The sequence below is a fragment of the Habropoda laboriosa genome, unplaced genomic scaffold (assembly GCF_001263275.1).
Source record: "Habropoda laboriosa isolate 0110345459 unplaced genomic scaffold, ASM126327v1 scaffold22, whole genome shotgun sequence".
Classification (NCBI taxonomy): Eukaryota; Metazoa; Arthropoda; class Insecta; order Hymenoptera; family Apidae; genus Habropoda; species Habropoda laboriosa.
This window is the reverse complement of record NW_017100261.1, coordinates 2651206-2673763: the sequence shown is the minus strand read 5'-3', so window position 1 is coordinate 2673763 and position 22558 is coordinate 2651206. Positions and strand designations below refer to the sequence as shown.

The 22558-nt window shown below is 40.8% G+C and overlaps 1 protein-coding gene across 1 annotated transcript in view; it reads left to right on the top strand.

Moving 5' to 3' along the window:
* The first annotated feature begins 400 nt into the window (after positions 1–400).
* LOC108572771 overlaps positions 401–22558 on the top strand; it is a 47917-nt gene continuing 25759 nt past the window's right edge. The window contains exon 1 of the mRNA XM_017935053.1: positions 401–466. The gene's annotated coding sequence lies outside the window, so the exon portion shown is untranslated. The remainder of the gene's footprint in view (positions 467–22558) is intronic.

The window sequence follows — 22558 nt, the reverse complement described above, 5'->3', positions numbered from 1 at the left end:
TCGAGGATCATGGTGGAGAATCGCGCGTAAGGTCGAGCCCACAATCACGGGGCGTATCAGCGAGAGCGTCTCCGTTCTGCGCGTCACGCTATTCGCTGGCTCGAGTGGCGGGGCGCGTTCAGTCTGCTTCGAGCCGCGACTGCGACAACTTGCACCACGACCGGGTTATCGCGGTGAAAACAAACCAACCCCCCGGGATAATCTCGGCAATCCATCGCAAACTCTTGAAAAATACATCCTACAATTCTTGATTCTTCGTGCCGCGTCAGTTTCTGTTCGACGATTTCATTCTGAGAAGCACAGAGATAGAGAGAGAGAGTGCAACAACTCCGCTGGGCAGCCCTTTTTTCGTTCATCCACGAGCAAACAACACTTTTAAGATATGATACCGACGGGAAAGCGGGAAACCTCGCGATCGTGCTCCTTGGTGGACGTGAACACGACAGCACCGTATTTGCGCACCGAGGTAAGTCGACGTTTGAAACGTTTTCGTCGTCCACCTTCTTCGCGTCTATCTTCTCTGCATGTCTCATCGTGCAACTATCTTAACGTCGATCGCGAACTTTCCAGTGGATCGTTTTCGGAACTCGTTTCTCGTCCGTGAGCATCTCTCGAGGAACGTAGAGAAAGGAACACGCGTTGTTTTCAATCCGAGACGAGATACAGAGCGTTGCCTAAAAGACATTTTACGCGGACAGCTTATGACACGGACCAGTGGGATCGATTGTGGCAATAGCGACACTCGCTGTTGACTTACTCTGCGGGAGGATGGTTATTGACACGAGAACAGAGACGAGAGAAGGGGGTAAATAATCCGAACGAATTGGTCGAACAACACGTTTGATGAAAAAAAGAGAGAGAGGAGATAGTGGAGAAAGACGCTGTGGACGACCTTTCCGACGTGATTAAAAGCAGCCGTTTTTTCGGCGAGTCTGCCATGCTAAAGCAACTCGACGGTGGGGAAAGAAGCTAAATGCCCGGTGCATAATTATGCCTCATCCGTGAGGAAGGCTCTTTTTAAGGACGTTTGTAAACAGAAGGGGCTGGTTGGGCGTTGACCCTATTCTTCGTTGCGCTGGTGAAAGCCTTGTCCCAATTGTGTTAATTTCCATTGGCAGCGGATTTTCCAGGCTTAAGTTTCCCACCGTTGAAAATTGCGAATTTTTTCTTCGAGGTAGAAAGTATTTCGGCGCACAAGTGGGTCAAGAACGTAATTGTTGCCGCGGGATTTAAGGTGATCAGTGTATAAAAACGCGGGGGGGGCAAGTAGGAACAACAGGAGTGGAATTTAGTCGCACGCGCTCGGCCAAAGAGGGAAAATTGTACAGGAAATTTCAACGTGATTAATGTATTTAAACGAATGTTTAATTCATGTAATCGACGGTGGAACATTTTTTTCCTCGCAACAGAGAATTGAAACGGCAAAGAGAGGAAGAGAGAGTGAGGTATTCACATCCCTTGTAATTTTCTTCGTGCAACGAGTAATTGTCTGGCGCGCGCGCGCGGGGGGAACGCGGAAAAAGGGTGAAATTTTGTTTACGGAACGAGGAGGAAGATATTGTTCCAACGGATGTAAACACGTTCCGTTTAATTATACCGCAACGCGGGAAAACGCACGAGTTTCAATATTCTCTTTCTATCGTGCAGACGCGCGCGAATTTATGCGATTTCACGCAAGCACACAGCCGTAATACTTTCATCGAATCGTTGACTTTTACAAATCGCTTCAACTTTCCTTCTCTCTTTCATTCCTCCTCGTTTCTTTTTCCCTTCTACGGAAATTTTCCTCCCGCGCTGTGCTATTCTTTGATCAATCTCATCCGGTTGAACGCGATGATTCCTCTTTTCAAAGATAACAGAATTCTTTCCTCCCTCGTCGTTGTAACGCCACACACACACACACACGTGTGTCTCGCGTTCGAAAATCTCATCGAAGATTCCCTAGATGATTTCTTTCGACTAAAATTCACCTTCCTCTCTGGGAAGTTTGCACGGTGAAATGAAACGTCTGCCTTCCGGCGCCTTCGTTGTTTCCACGCGAGGAAGACATTTACGGTGGAGTAAGGGCGCATTTCCATTAATGGTATTAGCGAATTTTTCTTCGTTCGCCATGCTGCCAGGCAACGATCGCAATTTCTACGGAGAGCAATCTAATTCGTCTCTGGAGGAAAGCTCGAGCATTTCGTAAACGACGAAACAGGCCAGAAGGGACAGAGAGGAGAGACGGGAGATTTTTAATCCTAAATTCAGCTTCGCCAAATTCTCCGCATCGGTTACTTAGCGTTCGTTAAAATGAATTACCAGGAGGAAGGAGAAGAAGTGAAATTTCTGTGAAAGGACACCGTTGCTTTACCTTCGTTTTCTGCCGCGTCTTCTTTTAAGGAACGCGACACGGTGACATAATGCCGTGAATCGCGCGCGCCTGTGCCCGCGACAAATTACGTTAAAAGGTTCCCGCGAGTTCCTAGAATTTTTCCGTAACAACCACCTCAACGTCGTCTTTGCTTTCTGGAGCAGCGTATTTTCAAATGGTCCTTCCGGAAATGTTTATTCGAGATTTTCCGGGAAACCGTGGTCTCGAGATTCCGATATAACAGAAATTCGACTGTAAGACTTCTATCGAAGTTTGGTCATTTTCAGGCACAGACACGTGTGATGTTCAATTTCTGAACATGCTTCCTATTAATTTTGAAACTTTCGTACTCGCGTCTACTCGATCGTATTTAATTTGAATAAGGACACGTTTATACGGTTCTTTCGGAAATGTCATCGATTCTATTAGGAAAAAATATTTGGATGAAAAATGTGTAAATTATCGAATCAAGATACTGCTACTCCTGTTTCGTGTTTAATCCTCTGTAACCTGATTTTCCTTCCTTCGTGAGAAGAAAAATTTCGGTTGATCTTTTTTACATTTTGATGAGAGAAGGAAGAATAAATATAAAAAACGTAATAATTGTAAATATTTAAAATTGTGATTATTATAAAAAAACGTGGCGTAATAATTGTAAATATTTAAAATTGTAATTACTATAAAAAAACGTGGCTGGTAATAATGTAATAGTGCAACAATGTATACAGTGCAATAGTATAATAATAAATAAATAAAGTGAGACTATAAAATGTACATAAATGGATACGCAACTTCCAAGTCGTATAGAGAGTTAATTTGAGTAAGAATACATTTAGAGAGTTCAAGTGAAAACTGATCGATTCAGTTAATAAAAAGAATCTAAATAAAAGCTGTCTAAATTGACAAATAAAAATTCTTCGTTTTATAGACACTAATAATTACACCATAAGATCTGCTACTATTTCACATTTAACTTGAATAAAAACACATTTACACATTTCAATTGAAAACTCGTCGCTTCCATTATTAAAAAAAATCTCGATCAAATGAAAATTCTTCGTTTAGTAGACGCTAATTATTATTCCAAGATTTCACCATAAGATCTGCTACTGTTTCACATATGAATTGAATAAAAACACATTTACACATTTCAATTGAAAACTCGTCGCTTCCATTATTAAAAAAAATCTCGATCAAATGAAAATTCTTCGTTTAGTAGACGCTAATTATTATTCCAAGATTTCACCATAAGATCTGCTACTGTTTCACATATGAATTGAATAAAAACACATTTACACATTTCAATTGAAAACTCGTCGCTTCCATTATTAAAAAAAATCTCGATCAAATGAAAATTCTTCGTTTAGTAGACGCTAATTATTATTCCAAGATTTCACCATAAGATCTGCTACTGTTTCACATATGAATTGAATAAAAACACATGTACACATTTCAATTGAAAACTCGTCGCTTCCATTATTAAAAAAAATCTCGATCAAATGAAAATTCTTCGTTTAGTAGACGCTAATTATTATTCCAAGATTTCACCATAAGATCTGCTACTGTTTCACATATGAATTGAATAAAAACACATTTACACATTTCAATTGAAAACTCGTCGCTTCCATTATTAAAAAAAATCTCGATCAAATAAAAATTCTTCGTTTAGTAGACGCTAATTATTATTCCAAGATTTCACCATAAGATCTGCTACTGTTTCATATATAAATTGAATAAAAACACATTTACACAGTTCAATTGAAAACTCATCGATACGACTAAAACAAGAAAATCTCAATGAAACCTGTCTAAATTACCAAATCAAAATTCTCCATTAATAGCTGCTAATCATTCCTTCCACGATCTCGCCATAAGCTCCGCTACTGTTTTATTTATAACCAATTCCCCGAACGCGGAGATTCTCTCATCGCGGCGACGCGAAATTTTTCATTTATATGCCAAGAACTTTTCACTTGGTTTCCAAGCTTAAAGAAAAGCATATGTACGTTCTTATAGCATTGCATGCAAAGGATGCGCGTTACTGTGGCGAAAACGGCCGTAAGCTAACCCAGCAAAGACCCTCCTCTATTCAACGTCTCATCTAAATCTGAAACGATAGGCCGCGTAGTTTCCCTCGATTCGCCCGACTTGCATACCCTCCGCGTCTGACACATGAAAGACTTTCACTACTCGCGGACACGATTTTTCGGTTCCCTCGTCGTTCTCGCTCCGACCATGACGGATATAATAAAATAAGTGCATTAAGTTCTATTTTCGTTTGCAGCGATATCGATCGCGGTTTGTACGAAGTCGTGCAGTGTCAGTCACGTATCGCATTCATAGGCGGGAAACGCAGTCGTGGGAATCGATGCGCCGACGTTTTCGAAGTCGTCCTCGTTGGAGAAAATTAACCGGGTCTGAAATTCTAGCTGCATTCAACGTTATTTTTTCCCCCCCTTGATTAATTGAATAAACGCGTAACGGTGCTTTCGATCGACAAATTACCAAGCTGTTGCAACAGAAATAGCGCTTATACAAAGACTCCGACGAGCACCGGTGTTTCGTTCTTTCATTCTCGCGAAACGATGAATTCTTTTCTCCTCGTTTTCCAATTGAAACGATCGCGAATAAATTACGCTGAAAGCCGACGAGAATCGTGTCGCGATACTTTCGACGATCAAATTAATCACCGTAATTAACGATCATATTTTCCGCGTCAAAGAAAAGATCGAGCCGTCTAATCTTACGCACGCGTGCAGACTTGAACCGCGTTCTACGCGTAATTAACGCTCGACGAATGCTCGTTGCAAACACATCGCTCTTTGTCCCTGCGTACAACAGCCGCCTTTGCATAATGAAACTCGGAGTAGGAGGATTTCGCCGTCCTACGGTTTTGTTTCTACGCTACGGATAAGGAGGCTTCTCGACCAAAAGACGCGTCTAATCGCGTAGTTCTTCCCTCCCTTCGGAAACACCATTCGAATTGCGTCCGTGCACGCAAGAACAGGTCGCTAATTGAAAGCGCGTCGTTGCTACTCGAGAAACCTTCCACGAATTTCATTCAAATCACCGAGATATTTCCGGTGTTCAACGGGAGAACGCGATCGTGAAATTCGTGCTGGCGCCATGCCATCGTGATAATGTTACCGCGTAATTGTTCCCGATCGAGATAGGAATCGAACGATTTTAAATGGGATCCTACGTGAAAGTGCAAAGTGTTCTCTTCGCGTTCTTTTCTTCGTTGGAAATGTTTCTGTTGGATTTAGGCGAGAAATTGAAATGTGGTGTTTCAATTATGAAAGTATTCTTTACTATGTACGTGAGGAGGGCACGTCACTTCGCAACGATAAGAGATATTTTGAAAAATATCAACGTTCATAGATACTAAATATTATTATGTCATTCTTCTATGTATGTTGTTTCCCCGAAAGGTTCCCCTGGTCTAGAGCAAGGGTGGACTCTCGCAGGCGAGTGCTGCGGCTCTTATGCGAATAAAATGTATCGGATGATTGCAAAAGTTCTAGCCCGATTTGAAAATAAAGCACAACCGGTGTGTGCAAAGGCAGATTTCACTTGAAACTGAGGAGGAACGAAACGAATAATTATTTGAAAATAAAGCACAAGCGATGTATAGTTGGGGCCACGATATAGCGAGGTCGTAAATTAAACTCTCAAGAATCGGCACCGATTGATGTTGCGGCACTCAAGGCCGTGTGTTGCAGTCTGTTTGAGGGTTCCAACAATAAACGAATGGTAGCATATGATTTGGTACTTCAAGTAGAAAATGGTATTTCATTTACAAATGGAAAATATGTTAATATTAAGCTACACAATCTTTTTGCACTTTCTATCTGTATATAACACGAGTAGATAAACTAAGATGCTAAAGACATCAATAAGACCTTTACCTGTAACCGTACTTCCAAAAGCGGCTTCCCCCAGAGGGAGAAACCCTAATTTGTCCTAGCTGCATGCAGTTTTCAGTAAATATATTAGAATCAGTTGACTTTCGCTGGATACAAGAATTCTTTGTACGGTCCTGACCATGGTTTCAAGTACTTATCTGCTCGTATCTCTGTCAATTTTCGGGTCCCGGCAGCTAAAACATGTTTACTTTGACGTCTGACCGATTTTACGACCTCGCTATATCGTGGCCCCGACTATACACTACCGACCGAAAGTTTGAAATCACCTGCCAATTTATATTAATATTGAATCTGCTAGTAATTCTTTATTGATTTGAAATTGACATTGTGGAGATCAATAGCACTTTACCTCGTTTCCATTGATTTGAATGATAAAAAATTCGTTGGAAAATTATTATAAATGCTAACCATTTTGGGGAATTTTGGTGCAACTTGCAATGCACAGTGATTCCAAACATTTCGCCGGTAGTGTATGTTTATATTAACCATTTGCCGTATAATGACGGTCTTTTTATTATAATATTAATTTCAATTTTTCATTTCATTTATTAAACTGAAGTTTGCAAAATTTCATTAATCTGTAATACATTAGCTTTTCTTACTTGGTATTGTACTAAAACGATAAATAGCTGACGCTTAGATGCACAGTCGGGAAAAGAAATCACGGGGTTAATCTGTCTCAGTGTATTGATCATTTTTGCTGTTACCACTGCACACACGCACTCATTTCTCGTAATAATCCAACCGTGTAATAACGAGTTAGACTCGTGCCACAGATTTTGGCCAGGATCTGAGAAAAACAGTTATATCGGTAAGAAAAATTCATTTCAATTTTCCATTTCATTTGTTAAACTAAAGATTCCAAAATTTCATTAATCTGTAATACATTAGCTTTTCTTACTTGGTATTGTACTAAAATAGTAAATAGCTGACGCTTAGATGCACAGTCGGGAAAAGAAATCACGGGGTTAACCTTTTTGGAGTATGGGAGTTATTGGTTGTTAACAAATTAACAATCCTTATTTTAAACTATAAACTTTTATTAGACACAAGGAAGGTTCGCTTTTCTACTTGATGGTAAGAGCACTGTCTAAGGACTGAGGCACTGTATATTGCCTACTTGCCTCGCTTGGGACCGAAGGGCCTTTTGTCACGTATCATTAACATTTAGATCTTTACTAAACAGAGGTGGTAAGGCTAAAACGGATTTCTCCGAACGTATACAAAAGTAATATATAATTCCTAGTAAGGCGTTAGATTCATTTTTGTTATAGCTAACTGACTGATAAATCTAACAAACCTATCTCAGTATATTGATCATTTTTGCTGTTACTGCACACACGCACTCATTTCTCGCAATAATCCAACAGTTTCTTTTTCCGTGGAATCTGTTGAATTTGGGCAAGAAATTGTCAGATGTGGTAGATTTCTTAGTTGTAAAATTGTTGTTTATTTATACGCGTGGAAGACAATTTACTGTGCAACGATAGGAGTTCGACAAGAAGCAAAGGAAATAATAGAAAGTATCATTGTACACTCGTAATAGACAGATGGTTACTATATCTGTTGGATTGTTTCTAACAACACCCTATGGAAATAATCAGTACAAATAATCAGCGTCAAAAAGGCATTAAGACTTCCACCAGATGTGTCTGGTGTCCGTCTTCGAGTCAAACAGTTCCTAGGTATAAGGGGACCCCAACTTTCCTTTTGGGTGCCCAGAAACAGTCCTTTGGAAGATTCAATAGAGTAAAGACGTTTCCCCTGAGTCCGTCAATAAATAGCATATTACAAAGTTAAAAGATGTTGGATTATTTCTAACAACACCCTATGGAAATAATCAAGTGAGGACAAAAATGTCTCCGGGTTATTTTAAACAAAGGCACTAAGACTTCCACCAGATGCATCTTCCACCAGAGTCACTCACTGCACAATGCCATACCATAGTGTAAACAGTTTCTAGGTATAAGGAGAGTCCAACTTTCTTTTGGGTGCCCAGAAACAGTCCTTCAGAAGATTCAATAGAGTAAAGACGTTTCCTCTGAGACCGTAAATAAAATCGTATATTACAAAGTTAAAAGACTATTTCATTCCATAACCCATTTCCAATAAAAGACTATTTCTTTTCATAACCCATTTCCAATAATATCTCTCGGTACGTTGATCATTTTGGCTGTCCTCACTTCACACACGCACTCATTTCTCGAAATAATTCAACAGAATGATTTGTTCATTCGTAATTTTCTGGAAATTAGACGATTCTTTGTCGACGGTTTGCTGGAATTCTGGTGAATCTAGTAGTAGTAGGAATCTCCGTATGCTCGGTCACATCTTTTCATTATCCGAATTTCGGAGAACTCACGTTTCTCTGTGCGGCGTGTTTCGAAATTCCGGGATCCCGGGAACATTATGCAAACTTCGTGGAATAAGGACGAGTTTGCTCTGATACGATTACGTTGTCCGTTTAGTCGGGATGTTATTAACATAATTGCGTTTGTCAACACGTCTCTGCAAAAAGCCCTATCTTTCACGATCTACCTACTCTTTCTATCTTACCTGATTTCACGAAAAAGTGTAATAGAAATTGAAGTTTTCGATGGATATTTTAGTTTGCTGGGGATGTTGCCGTGGGGTAGGAATGGGTTTCCTGGATTAGAAGTAGGAAAGTGTTGTTTAAAATAAAATGTATTTAATTGAAAATGGAATTATACCGGTATGGTTAAGGCTAATGGAAGGATTATCGGAGAAGCCGAAAGTGTACAGTACTGGACTCTTGGGTTTGCTGGCAGAGTGAGGCATTTACGTATTAACGCGTTTCATCTTCGAGTTTCTAAGTTTTCAAATTTTCAGGTATTTCAATATTTGATTTTCAAACTTTGAAACTTCCAAATATTGAATTCTTCAAACTTTTAAATTTCCAAATATTCGAATATTTAAGTTTGCAAACTTCCATATTTTCATATATTTAAATTTTCTAACCTTCGAACTGCCAAATATTTAAATATTTAAGTTTTCAAACTTTCATATTTTCATATATTTAAATTTTCAAACTTTCAAACTTCCAAATATTGAATTTTTCAAACTTTCAAATTTCCAAATATTCAAATATTTAAGTTTTCAAGCTTCCAAATTTTCATATATTTAAATTTTCAAACCTTCAAACTTCCAAATATTGAATTTTTCAAACTTTAAAATTTCCAAATATTCAAATATTTAAGTTTTCAAGCTTCCAAATTTTCATATATTTAAATAGTAAAATTTTCAAACTTTCAATCTTCCAAATATTCAAATATTTAAATTTTCAAATTCTCAAATTTTTAAATTTGTAAGGCATTCGGCTTCACCAAAAGAGTATAACACTGAACCATCGGTACCGCCGGCAAAGCCAGACTTTTGCATATTAACGCATTTCATCTTAACCGCCTCACGAGACACACAAAAGAAAAATCTGACGATGTTCAGGAAGGCAAGCTTATCCAGGACGGCGATCATTATCGCACGAAACACGAAAGAATAAACGTCGCAAAATTTCAAACTTACACTTTCCCTATTTCAGAACCTTAAAAACTCTTCTCCCTTAAACTTACACTCCCTTAACTAATTCTACTACAATTCTACACAACTCTACGCTATTCTCTACTCCTCAAAACCACACACCCCGACTCTCATCTCCAAGGAAGAACTCTTCCTTCGCTTCCTTTCTCTCCCACAATACACTCACGCTATTGCTGGTTTTCCCATTAAAAATGGTCAACGCATCACTGAATCTCGTGCGTCATCGAGAGTTTTCGTGAAACGTCTGCCTTCTGTCCCTATCGACCACCATTCTCTCTTCTACAGCTTCCTTTCCTACACCTGTTACGATCCTACATTACCATCTAAGAAATATCATTTCGATCTTCCTATTTTAGAAGCATTGTTACCGACATTTCCCGGAATTACCCAGTAATTTTCATACGAGCGTAACGCGCAGAATGCGAGTGCTCTCGCGACGCGTGGCCGCGTAGGATTAAATAAACGCGCAGCGGAATTATTTGTAAACCATATAGCAGAGAAAATACAAGGGCGGAAGATTAACGTGATGTGGATTAACGCGGTATAACTCGGAGGTCCATCCGTATGAATTTGCCGCGTTTCGTCGACAGGCCGGGGCAGTAAATGGGCCGAGTCTCGGTATTGTGCTTGACTTTTAACTCTCTGAACAATGCGACTGGAACGTAATTTCAAAACGCCGCTCTCGGTGAACGTTTCATCCCGAAAGGGAGCATCATCGGCGAGGTATGAAAATATGATGGACAAAAGGGAAAAAGGATTGGGATTCTAGGTTTTCCAGACGATCATCCCGTTTAGCTCCATTTACCGATTGTATTCGTACACAGGTTCTGTGTTTTTTCGACGTAAACATGTTCAATTTACAAGAAACAAAATTCAAAATTTTTGCTAAAGACACGTTCTTCTTATTCGTTTGTAAAATCATAGATATTCGATTATCCCCTTTAATTCCATTTATTGATTGTATTCGTAGAAAATTTTTATATTCTTTCATCGTGAACGTATTCAATTTACAAGGAAGAAAGTGCAAAATTTTTGGCGAAGGCACGATCTTCTTATTCGTTTGTAGAATCGTGGAAATTTTTAGATTTTTTCATCGTGAACATATTCAATTTACAAGGAAGAAAGTGCAAAATTTTTGGCGAAGACACGATCTTCCTATTCGTTTGTAGAATCATTGAAATCGATTGATAAGGATGGGCCAATGTCTAACGCAGATACATATTCGATGATCTCGTTTAGCTCTATTGTCACATGCGTAACAGACGCCGCTTGGGTTGTTCGGCTGTACCGGCGAGCCGAACAATAACATCGCTATTTTCAATAGACAGCACCTTCTAAAAAGCGAGGTCTTAGCCGGCATGGGCAAATTACTTTATCACATCAAAAATTCGAATACTCTCACATCTGGACACCACATGCCCTAAGCAATAAAACAGACCTTCGACATCACCAATTTTCAGACAAGCAATATAACAAATGTAAGAACAAATTCCCCACTTTCACACCACCACCAGACACACCCCAAACACACCACACACTTCCACCATCAATCACAACACACACGTAGTTTATAAAACAGCGAACACCACACGACACGATACACAATTCTCCCATCAGTAAGCCTAGAAATTTCGCGCTCTGTTCACGTTCATTCACAAATATATAGATTTAACAGCAAACTGTTGTGCGTTAATAATCTATCTTTCGAGCACTACCCTCGTCCCCTATCCCGAGTAGATTCCTTAAATGGTCTGACTCAAAAAGAGGGACAATTATCGGTTTCGCAACAAACATATCGCGATTCGTAACACTATCTACCGATTGTGTTCATTCCAAAATTTTATATTTTTTGTATTGTTTCGTATTCAATTTACGAGGAAGAAAGTGCAAAATTCTGACTAAAGACAAAGTCTTCGTTAAAATCGGTGTCGATCGTAAGTTTCATAAGAATCAGCCAAAGTCTGACGCGCATATCCGTCGATCTCCTTTAACTCTACCTACCGATTGTGTTCATTCCAAAATTGTATATTTTTTGTATTGTTTCGTATTCAATTTACAAGGAAGAAAGTGCAAAATTCTGACTAAAGACAAAGTCTTCGTTAAAATCGGTGTCGATCGTGTTTCATAAGAATCAGCCAAATTCTGACGCAGACGTTCGATAATCTCGTTTAATTCCACTCATCGATTATATCCGCACAAAAATTTCGTATTTTTCCATCGTAAAGATATTCAATTAACAAGCAATACCGTGGAAAATTCTTGCCAAAGACAGAACCTTCCTCCCCGTTCCTCGAATCATTGAAATCGGTGTCGATCATAAGGTTCATAAGAATGGTTGAATGTCTGACGTCGGATATTCCCTTCTATCCCGTGAATGGGAACGAATAAATGGAGTTTCCGTCACGATAGGCATCTTCCATCTCTTCAACCGGATTAAAACTGCCGGCGTGAAATGAAATGAATGCGTTCCAGCGACTTTTTTAAGAGGGAACCTGGTCGTTTGAAAATGGAGAATGGCATTTGGACGTTTAACAGATGAAGCGCTCGAAGCCTCGGTCGATTGCCTGTGGCCTTCCCTCGCACGCGCAACTTCGCCCGATTGTCACGACTATTCCCCTTTTTCCGGATAAATATCCGACAACACGGACACGCCTGGCCGCTATTCCGTATTATTTCCCTTATTTTTCCCTTTTTTTCGTCGCTCTCTCTCCCCTCGCGAAAATTTCACTCGCTCAACTGTGACAATCGCGCGCGCGCGTTGCCTTTTGCTTATCCGACATCCAGGACGAGTTCAAGTCGTCCAACTTTCTGTGTAATGTATATGGAAATTAGAAAGGAGGATGCGTATAAAACAGAGAGAAAAGAAAAGAGCGCGGAACTGAAGGAAGAGAATTGCAACCGAAGGAGGAAAACGGAGATAAGCATCGGAACAATTCTTTTTCTCTTCCATTCGAATCAATTCTCCTTAGACGTACGTTTCGTTCGACAGTGGCCATTTCGACGGGCTAAACGTGAATGAAAATGTTATCGATCGCGATATATTTATTCCAAGGTTCGCGTCAAAGCAGCAGTCCGAAGTTTTTCTGTTTCGTTGCCTAGAAAACACGACGTCCGGTTGATCGATCGCAGGTCGCTCGTTAAGCCAATTAACGTTCGAACGTTCTTCAACCTTTGCTTCCCTCCCGGGAACCAGCTATTTTCTCCCTTTCTTCTCTCCGCGTGTTTTATCATCGGTAATTCGATCCGCGGAAGGAAGGAAGGCGCGCATCGATAGTTTCAGTCATCCTTCTAAAAAAAGAGGAAAACGAAAAGGGGAAGGGAACAGTTTGCCAACTCGCTCGCCCTCTTTGCGCAGGAGAAAAGAAGTTGATCGCCATTGATCAACCTCCGCCCTTAGTAGCGCCGCAACTTCGGCGTGCAGCAACGTCGTGCCTTTTCTCGTCCCTGTCGAATAAATTTCATCGGTCGCGGATTTTTTTTTTATTCCCCCACCCCCGTTAAACTTTCGACTTAAAATCAATCGACGGCAGGCCAAAACGAGAGTGCAATCGCGCGCGAAACGATCCCACGAGGAGAAGTTAGAGTGCGGCACGTGGAGGATGTTCGTTTCCACGAGGCCATCGGAATAAATTTCCTATCGGGTAGAAGTAGTCAGCCTACATCCTACTTCCGCTACGTCTCTACGCTTGTTCCACCTGCAATTTCTCCTACAATTTCCTCGCGACGGACAACCGAGGATATTATCGTCCCGTAATCTACGACGAAGCAGCTAATCTCTTCTCTAACACTTCTAACTCTTCCATTAGGTCATCCTAAAGAGTGTCGCCAAAAACCCTTTCGCCACGACAGATTTTGCAGAATTTTGCATGGCTGCAAAATTTGTTACTTTGACCGTTTTAAAATTCGGTTTAGTAAATTAAGGTGAAAGTGCGTGGAGGGTAAAATTAAGTATTAAATTAAGGTGGAAGTGGAGCAAAAGGCTGCAGCAGTATAGTGCGAGCAAATTTTCAAAAGGCCTATGAGCGCCAACAGTAATGAAAGGGTTAAGCTGTTAATTTTGAAGAAAGAAAGTAATTCTACTGAAATGGAACACTTCTATTTAACCCTTTCGCTAACGAAGAGCGGGTATATACGTTTTGTAAAAGTGTAAGTACATAAAAATACATAAAATGTAATTTAAATTATTAAATATTAAATTTGTTTGAATGTAAAGTGTTTAATAATTTATTTCCACACTTGACGAGTAAAATATCGCTGTAGACTGAAAATCAGGCGACACCGGACGATTTGACTATCGTTAAACACTTCATTTTCAATCATACTTATCTTTACGTTTATGCCAGTAATAACTGTTTTATTCAACGCACAGCGAGCACATTTGTCTCACGCGTGCCGTAACGAAAGGGTTGAAATAATTTCCACAATGTTAGATACACTTTTGCCAACCTATTGCAAGAGCATCAAGTCTCAATTGCATAAAAATCTGAATCAGAACCTGATCCAAACCTAGTTTACACCCGAAAAAAATCGTGCTCACAGTTTTCATATTGCGCTAATTTATCTCTGACCGATTTTCACTTTTCCCGCTCATTCGACAGTTTCCTTACGCAGAAACGATTTAGGAAACAGGAGGATATCGAAAGAGCCTTTCAGCAGCTTCTTTCTCTTGGAAATTCGGATTTTTATCCGAATTTTCCGATGAAATATCTCGCATCGGTCTAACGAAAAGACACGCGAAATATCTCGTCCGAAGCGTCCCATGAACGACATCGAGCCGCCAGATATTTCGTCCGTAAATTCGAAAGGGTTAATGCTCTTGTAACACGTTCAAAAAAGAGTATCGAACATCGTGTAAATTATTTTAAATAAGAATGTTAACCCTCTATGGGCCGAATATTTTTCTTGACTGTAAAAGAATTAATGTAACGTAAAATTAGCAAATATCGACTTATAAATGCAGAATAACAGTGAATTCAGCAGTTTCGACAATTTTATCATAACGAATACATATTGTAACTTTGAAGTAACAACGGTTATCGAGAAAGTTACTGGTTAATAAGGAGACATTGCACAACAAGACGTTTATGCCATTTTGTGGAAGAAAGTTCAATTATTTAATAAAATATCGATATATTAGTATGTGACTTGAAAGTTAGAGGGGTCCATAGAGGGTTAAATTTCAACGGAGTTACTTCTCTTCCAAAATGAATTGAAACAGCAGAAACTTTCACGATGACCTAATGATAGATTTGTAAGAACAATAGGTAGATTTGGAAGAACAATAGAAAACCCCTACGAAAAATAAAAGAATGCGAGGAAGCAGCGTTGGTTTTCATAGTTAAGGGGCTTTCGCTCGAAACCTGACGAATTCTACCATTTTTAGTTCTCCACATTTCCGGGAGTTTCTAACCTTTAAAAATATATCCCCGATAGAATTTTTTTAGGCTCCCAACAAAAATTCCGCTATACAGGTATTAAGAATAACCCTACAAACTTTGAACTCGTTTTCAAACGCGTGTCGAAAATTTCTCAGAAAATATTTACATCGATTTAAAACCTGAAAAACCTTCACGATGACCTAATAACAATTTCACCATAGATTTGACAAAAATCAATCGTCAAAATCGATAGATTCCTTTAACCCTTTGCGCTCCGAATTACTTTCGCCATTTCGTCACAGCTGTTCTGCAATTATTCGGCTACTTCCGGACGGTCTTGTGTGGTTTGCTTTTATTTGAAACTTTCAGTATAGCATTGATGTATGAAAAAATGGTTCGTTATTATTCGAAATTTGCAATTTAGGGTAATTTCGGGAGAGATGGACCGGCGGGAGAGACGAGCCAGGTAAGTACTTCCTACATTATCCGCCAGATATAGAACAAACAACACTGAGAGAGAAAACACGCTCGATCGCTTTCCGTAAAACAAATGTAAAATAAAAGAATACCGACGCGTTCCACATTTGGCGGATGATGTAGGAAATACTTGCCTGGTCCGTCTCTCCCGGAATTACCCTATCGTTGGACGATGTCTGATGGATAATATTCGTATGTCGACTCAGACTCGACTTAAGAGCGCAAAGGGTTAAACGTGGTGCCTTCTACAAACTTTAAACTCGTTTTCAAACGCGTGTCGAAAATTTCTCAGAAAATATTTACATCGATTTAAAACCTGAAAAACCTTCACGATGGCCTAACAATTTCATCGATTTGACAAAAATCAATCGCCACAATCGATAGATTCCTATAAACGTGGTGTTTGAGAAGTGTAAAACAACAAATTCCCAGCTAAATCTCTGGCGTTGGAGAGAGAAAGGTTCGCGATCGATCTTCCTCGGCGAACTCTTCGCCTTTCGAGGATGCTACTCGTAACGAGAGTTGGAGTTTTAAGAGGTCGTTCCACGCATTCGTCACACCAACTGTGTTCCTCCACGGTCTGGAACTTATCTCTGTCAGAAAAATCCGTCTTCCAGACAATCTCGTCGCAATAGAGATTGAGAGGAATCGCAGTGCGAGCCAGCCACGTCTCGGATCCGCCGAAATTGGCCCCGATTCCGTCCCGTTAAACTCTCATCGCGCCGTTTCCTTCTCGGGCCCTCCGTCGCGGTGATGGATACGAATGGATTTCGGTGAAATGATGGAAGGTCCTCGTCCAAGGTAGAGAGAGCCAAAGACAGACAAGAAGATGAAGTGAAGCTTGTTACACTCGCCCCTCCGGGGTTTAATCGAATTTATCTAGCGAAATAATTCCACCACGGACTCTCGACACTTTTCGCTTCTTCCACCTAGGAATCGAACGCTGTCCAATTTTAGACTACAATTTCGCTCGTAACAGAGCCTTTCGATATTTCTTGATGACTCGCGAAGTAGCAAGAAGTAACGAGGAGGAAAAATGATTATCCAAGGATTAAATCTCCCCTTCTGATCCCAAGACGAACCCTGGTTTTCGGTGAAGAAAGAAATGAATTCTTGATCCATCGTCCCTAGATAGATTCGTCTCTTATAATTAAAAGAAGTCTCATCTCTGCCAATTTCTTTTTTTTTCCACAACGACGATACCGATGAAAATGAACGCGGAGGAATTCCATCAGCGGGATACGAAACGTGGATTAATTAATCCATCAATTAGAATCTGCACAAAGGACCACCGATGGAATTTCTAGGTCTTCCATCGAACGTATACACTTCGTTGATGAAAATGATCGCGTTCGCGATTATCTCCCAGCGAATACGTCGGTACAATCGCGACAGTGGTAACAAGTTATCAAAACGGTTAGCTATTGGAACGGTTAATTAATTTTCGACGGAGAAAACCGGGCCCGGGTAAAAATGCGACGTTATCGAGCTATCAGCCGCGAGGAATTTCGTTCGTGCTGCAATTAACTAGCTAATGGTTCACGCCATTCAACCGGCACACACACTTTCTGTGTACATATCCGCGGACGTTTCATTTAGCGTTCGAATTATCGCTTTCTACCATTCCCGCTCTTCACGTATACCCTGTTATTCGCTTTTGTTCCTTCGAGTGTCCATTTTATCGTTACCAAAGAGCCCGGGTAGAAGCGGGAGGGATGAATATTCCAGCCAGACGTGGCAAGTAGAATTGCGTTCTATTTTTCCACCTTCCACGCAATCATACCTCCATAAACGTATTACGATCGGAAAGACGATTACGTTTAGCAAAGTGGGAGCTGGATACCGATGAAATATTATTCGCATATGTGCAATTTATCGCGTGTATATATATATACGTGTAGATGGCGCGCAAATGGCGAATGTAGGTACATAACGTAACGATAAATTGATTCATCGGTGAATGTAATCGATTAATATAGCATCTCCGTATCGTTCACAGCGTGGAAACGAATGGAACCGATGGTCGACGGTCGTATTACCCTCGTCATTTACACCTCGTTCGATCGTTGCCTTATTAATTTCCCCACGCCGGACAGTTTGATCGAGGTGAAAATTCGACGATAATCGACGCTGGAATCTCTTTAATTTCCCGTGTCCGTCGGAGAAGAAACACGCGTCGAACGATCGAATTCGAACGACGAAACGTTCGCCACTTTGCCTACTGTTCTCACTTATTAATGCAATTCTTCGGTTGGACTGTACGTTTACCCAGAGCTGACGTTACAGGTATGTAGGTGAAGTTGGAGGCAACAGCTTGCCGCTCGAACTTTCGACGTAAGAGTCGGAGGAAAAGTTCTTTTCCAAGGTAACGACGTGTACACACACACTCGAGTCGATCCACGCAGGCATACTCGTTCACGCGGACTTGCACTTTTCCGGAGAACTGTTTCGCGGCTTTTGCAAATCGTTCATTTAATTGGCGCCGCTGAAATCGAGACGTCGTTAAGTTTTACATCCCCGTTTAATTGCCGACGACTCGAAAACTCGCTCGAAAAGTTTCGCCCAACCCCCGCCGGTTTAAGAGCAGGGAAATTAACGTTCCTCTGACGATTTCAGTGGATCGAATCAACGGTGGTTTTGTCAGCGGTGACCGTGGATGTGAAACCAAACCGAAGAGGAATTACCTGATCTGTGGGGAACCGCACGAATTTTCTCGTTTATGGTACTCTCCGCGGAATATACATTTACAGGGGAGTAATTTCGGAATTTACAGCGGTGGTGGGATTAACGATCGGTCGAAACGTTGTCGAAAATGTGGGAATTTCGGGAGAGAAACGTAGGAAGATTTCTCGAAGTTACCTTGAAATCTGGATTTTTAAATGCCCCGAAATTTTCACCTTTCCTCGTATCTACGAGGGTGCTAGCCGTTTAAAGTGGAGTGTAAAAAGTTCTCGTGCCTCGAATTGAAACGGTTCCACTCTGTGGTTACGTGTTCTTGGAGGGTGAATCAGGGTAACTGTTCTTCCTGTCTGTGCCGTGTTCTGGTCCCCGTAAAAATGGCGGTTACACAACGGTCGACACGCAATTTCCGTTCGATTTACGTAAATCTTCTACGTTTCCCTTTCGCGGCGCGGATGTTAATTACCAGGGACCCGGAGCATCCTCTGTGAAGCTTAATGCTAACTGTAACGGGGTTATTAAATATCCGATGACCAACGCTGGAATGCAATTTCCCAGTAATTATACGGGAAAGGGGACTTCACGCCGATTTCAAAGACCCTGGATTATGTTGTTGGAAGATTTTTCCTATTGTGGCGGCCAGCTGTAGTGCAGAAGCAAGCATTTGCCGCGCGGACGACCAACACGGTTTATGACGTGCGCGCTAGCAAAGCTGTTTTTGAGGAAACCGTTTTAATCTGTTTAACGTTTAGTAAATCTAACAATGCATGGTTTCGTAGAAACTTTCACCAACGGTCTCAATAGCAATTTGCCAGGTCATAGACCAAGGGTTGCCGAAAGGTCCGCGTACGGGCCCAGAGGCCCAGGACCTGGAGGAAAATCCGCCGAATGCGCTACAGCGGTCAATACGCCGCCACCATAATTCGCCGCGGTCCTGGAAAAAGCGCGCCAAGGGCGCAAAGGACTAGCGGCGGGTTAAAGACAAAAAGAAGAGGGTGAGAAAGAAGCTCGCGAGGTGACTGGAAGTCAGTCAGGCAGTCAGTAAGCGGTAAACAGTGAAGTGTAAACCTCGCGAGTCAGCTAATTAACAAAGACTTTAAAGGAACTTACTGTGTGGGTACTAAGCAACCCAGATGCACGCACTATCCTCCTATCCATCAAAAACCCTTACACTATAAATATTGCCGTCGGTCGGCTCGACTTTTCCGCGAGATATTGGCCTAACGGCTATGACGGTAACGATGGTAGCATACAACTGTTTTCGTGTAAATAGACTCCCTGTATCGCCTATCTTTTGATATTCTGGAGTATTTTGGTGAATGTCATGACGTGAACAAATGTTGTATCGTTTCAATTTGTATAACGTGTGGAGAGTGAGTTGTTTCAGTAGTGATAAGTTTAGTGTAGATTAGGTAGCGTTATTTAGTATCGTTGTTAGTATGAGTAAGGTTTGGGTTGGGTTATATAGGAACAGCGTTCGCCTGCATGCCAGAAAGTTTCTTGAGAATATCTGCGAAACTAAGATCGAGCGGTGGTAATATGTATGGGAAAAAGTTGTTCAAAATAATGACCTTGACAAGATATTTCAAGGTTGTTGAAATTAGTGAGGTGTCCCCTTTTTTGCATAATTACCCAATTTCCCTTAGAAAACTCTCTCTATTTCTCTCTCTCTCTCTCTCGTCTCTCTCTCTTCTCTCCCTCTCTTTCTATCGCCTCTTTCTCTTTTTTCTCCTCTTTCTCCCTCTCTATCGCCTCTTTCTCTTTTTTTCTTCTCTTTCTCTCCTCTCTTAGAAAAAATCTCTCTCTTTCTATCTTTCTCTTTCTCTCTCTCTTTCTCTTGTCCTCTCTTTCTCGTCTCTCTCTCTCTATCTCACCTCTCTCTCTCTATCTCACCTCTCTCTCTTTTTCTCTCCTCTCTCTCGTCTGTGTGTCCTCTCACAAAGTTCAACCCATAAGATTGGCCTAAATGTTACACATATGTACTTGCATTTACATACGTCAATCGTCTGTGTGTCCTCTCACAAAGTTCAACCCATAAGATTGGCCTAAATGTTACACATATGTACGTGCATTTACGCAGACACAAGTCAAACGGGAAACGTGTCACGGTTACATCTTCCCATTCACGGAGGAAATGTATCTCATTTCCAGAAACCTTCACGAAATTCAACCTCGTTTTTGCATAGAATTCTACAAAATTTTTCTTAATCGTCCACATTTCCAGCACGTGCTACTAATTCGCTCAACGCTACAGCAAGCTACCATTCAATTCTTAAACCTTCGATCGCGTTAAATTCTGCAGAAACTCCTGCAAACAGTGTATCGTAGTGCCTGCAACAGCAAATCCGTTTCGCAAAAAGAAGAACAAGAAGAACAAACGAGCAAGCAAGCACAATAGCGTGAAAATTCAACTACAATTCCTCTCCTCGTTAAGCGGCGGTCTTTCTTAATTAATAATCTCGTTTTCCTAGTCAGCAGCTGATCACGGCTGCGATATTAATCGTTTCACCAAAGAGAAACGAGCCGTCTCTTGCTTACCAATTTTTTCCTACTTACACGCTGAATCCGTGAAAATATTCGTCCGCCATCGCGCCGTCGCGACGGTGAATCGAAAGAGAACGATGCAACGCGACGCGTACACGTATCTGGGTCATCTTTATAAAAGCTGCCTTATTACGTACCTGGCGTGTCCTGATCCTTTTTTTTCGAAGAACAGAGAGAGAGAGAGAGAGGGAATTGATTCCATACTGGTGATTATCTTTTCCAGACTAAAGCGTGCATACATACACATCGAGGACCGTGTTTCGTGCCCGTGGACACTTTGCATGCCCGGTAGAGTAAAAATATTCGATGAAAGAAGCGATGCACGCCGATTAGGTTCGCGTTGCTCATAACCACGACCAAAGGTCTCGTTACATCGGTTCGTTCTCGTGCCTGTCTCTCAAACGGGACATTCTGACTTCCATCTATCCGAAAATTTCCGGCGAAAATTGAAATGAATGCAATTACCGTTGAAAGGAGTACGACTTTTTGAATAGTTAATGAGAGGTTCGGGTTGCAGTGGTAAGAATACTCGAGAGTGGTGTTGTGAAACAGAAGAAATTTGTATACTGTTGTGAAGAGAATGTTTGTAAACGAAAGAGTAGAGAAATCTTTGATAAAAGAATTTTCATTTGCTTTATTTTTTTAATTTATGCATACAATTTACGCTCTGATTCATGCTCCTACTTTCTCGGTAAGTACTTTGCTCATGCAGCCTGACAAGAAGATCGATAAAAAAGCGTTGTTCCTCGGGTTCGTGTGAAACATATTGTTTAGCAGTTTCCGTGATCGAGATAGGTGTAATTTTAAGTAAAATGTATTTAATAGAAAATATAATTATACGGCTTATCGTGATATTATTCCATGCAAGTGTGCTTCTACGACTCCTTTCAACCACGCTATCTTTACTCTCGCTTCTATACTGAATTTTTTACTTTGCTCTGCTCTGTCACGTGCATCTTCCAGACTCTTTTATTTTCGTACTCGAAAAGTTCAATCAGATCCGCCGAAATCGTTCGGTAGCCTTCGTTCACACTCTCAAGGGAATGTTCCGAAGTGACAGTCACCGATTTTTGTGAAACTTTGGTATGCTGTAGTTCTCAAGAAAATATTCGACACGTATTTTTTTATATCAGCAATTGTCCACAGTGAAGGGATGAAAATCGCCCTCGAAGTTGGAGGGATGAAGGATTCCTCCATCTCTAATCATTTTCGAGATATTAAACCAAATATGTTTATTACCTTCCTGAGAGAGAACGATTCTCACTCCTCCAGTGTGGAAGATTGGCGATAAAAAAATTTCCATATTTTATCAATATCGCTTGCTCTTCACTTCAATCTGCCGTCCTTATCCAAACTGAAACCTGGCTTACCGACAGTTCTTCTGACAGTGAGCTAGCCATTTACCGAACTAGTTGATATTTCAGAGGAGGCGGCGGTCTTATTGCGATTCGAAACACCTTACGCAGTAGTGGCACTATCAATACCGTTTTCAACGTGGAACACTTATTTGTTGAAGTCACATCTGGAGCTCTTCCCCTAATAATCGGTGTGGTTTATTTGCCTCCGTTAAGTAACGAGACCTTATATAGTGCACACTGTTCTGCTATTTCTGATGTTTCAGACAAATATTCGAACTGCAACTATAT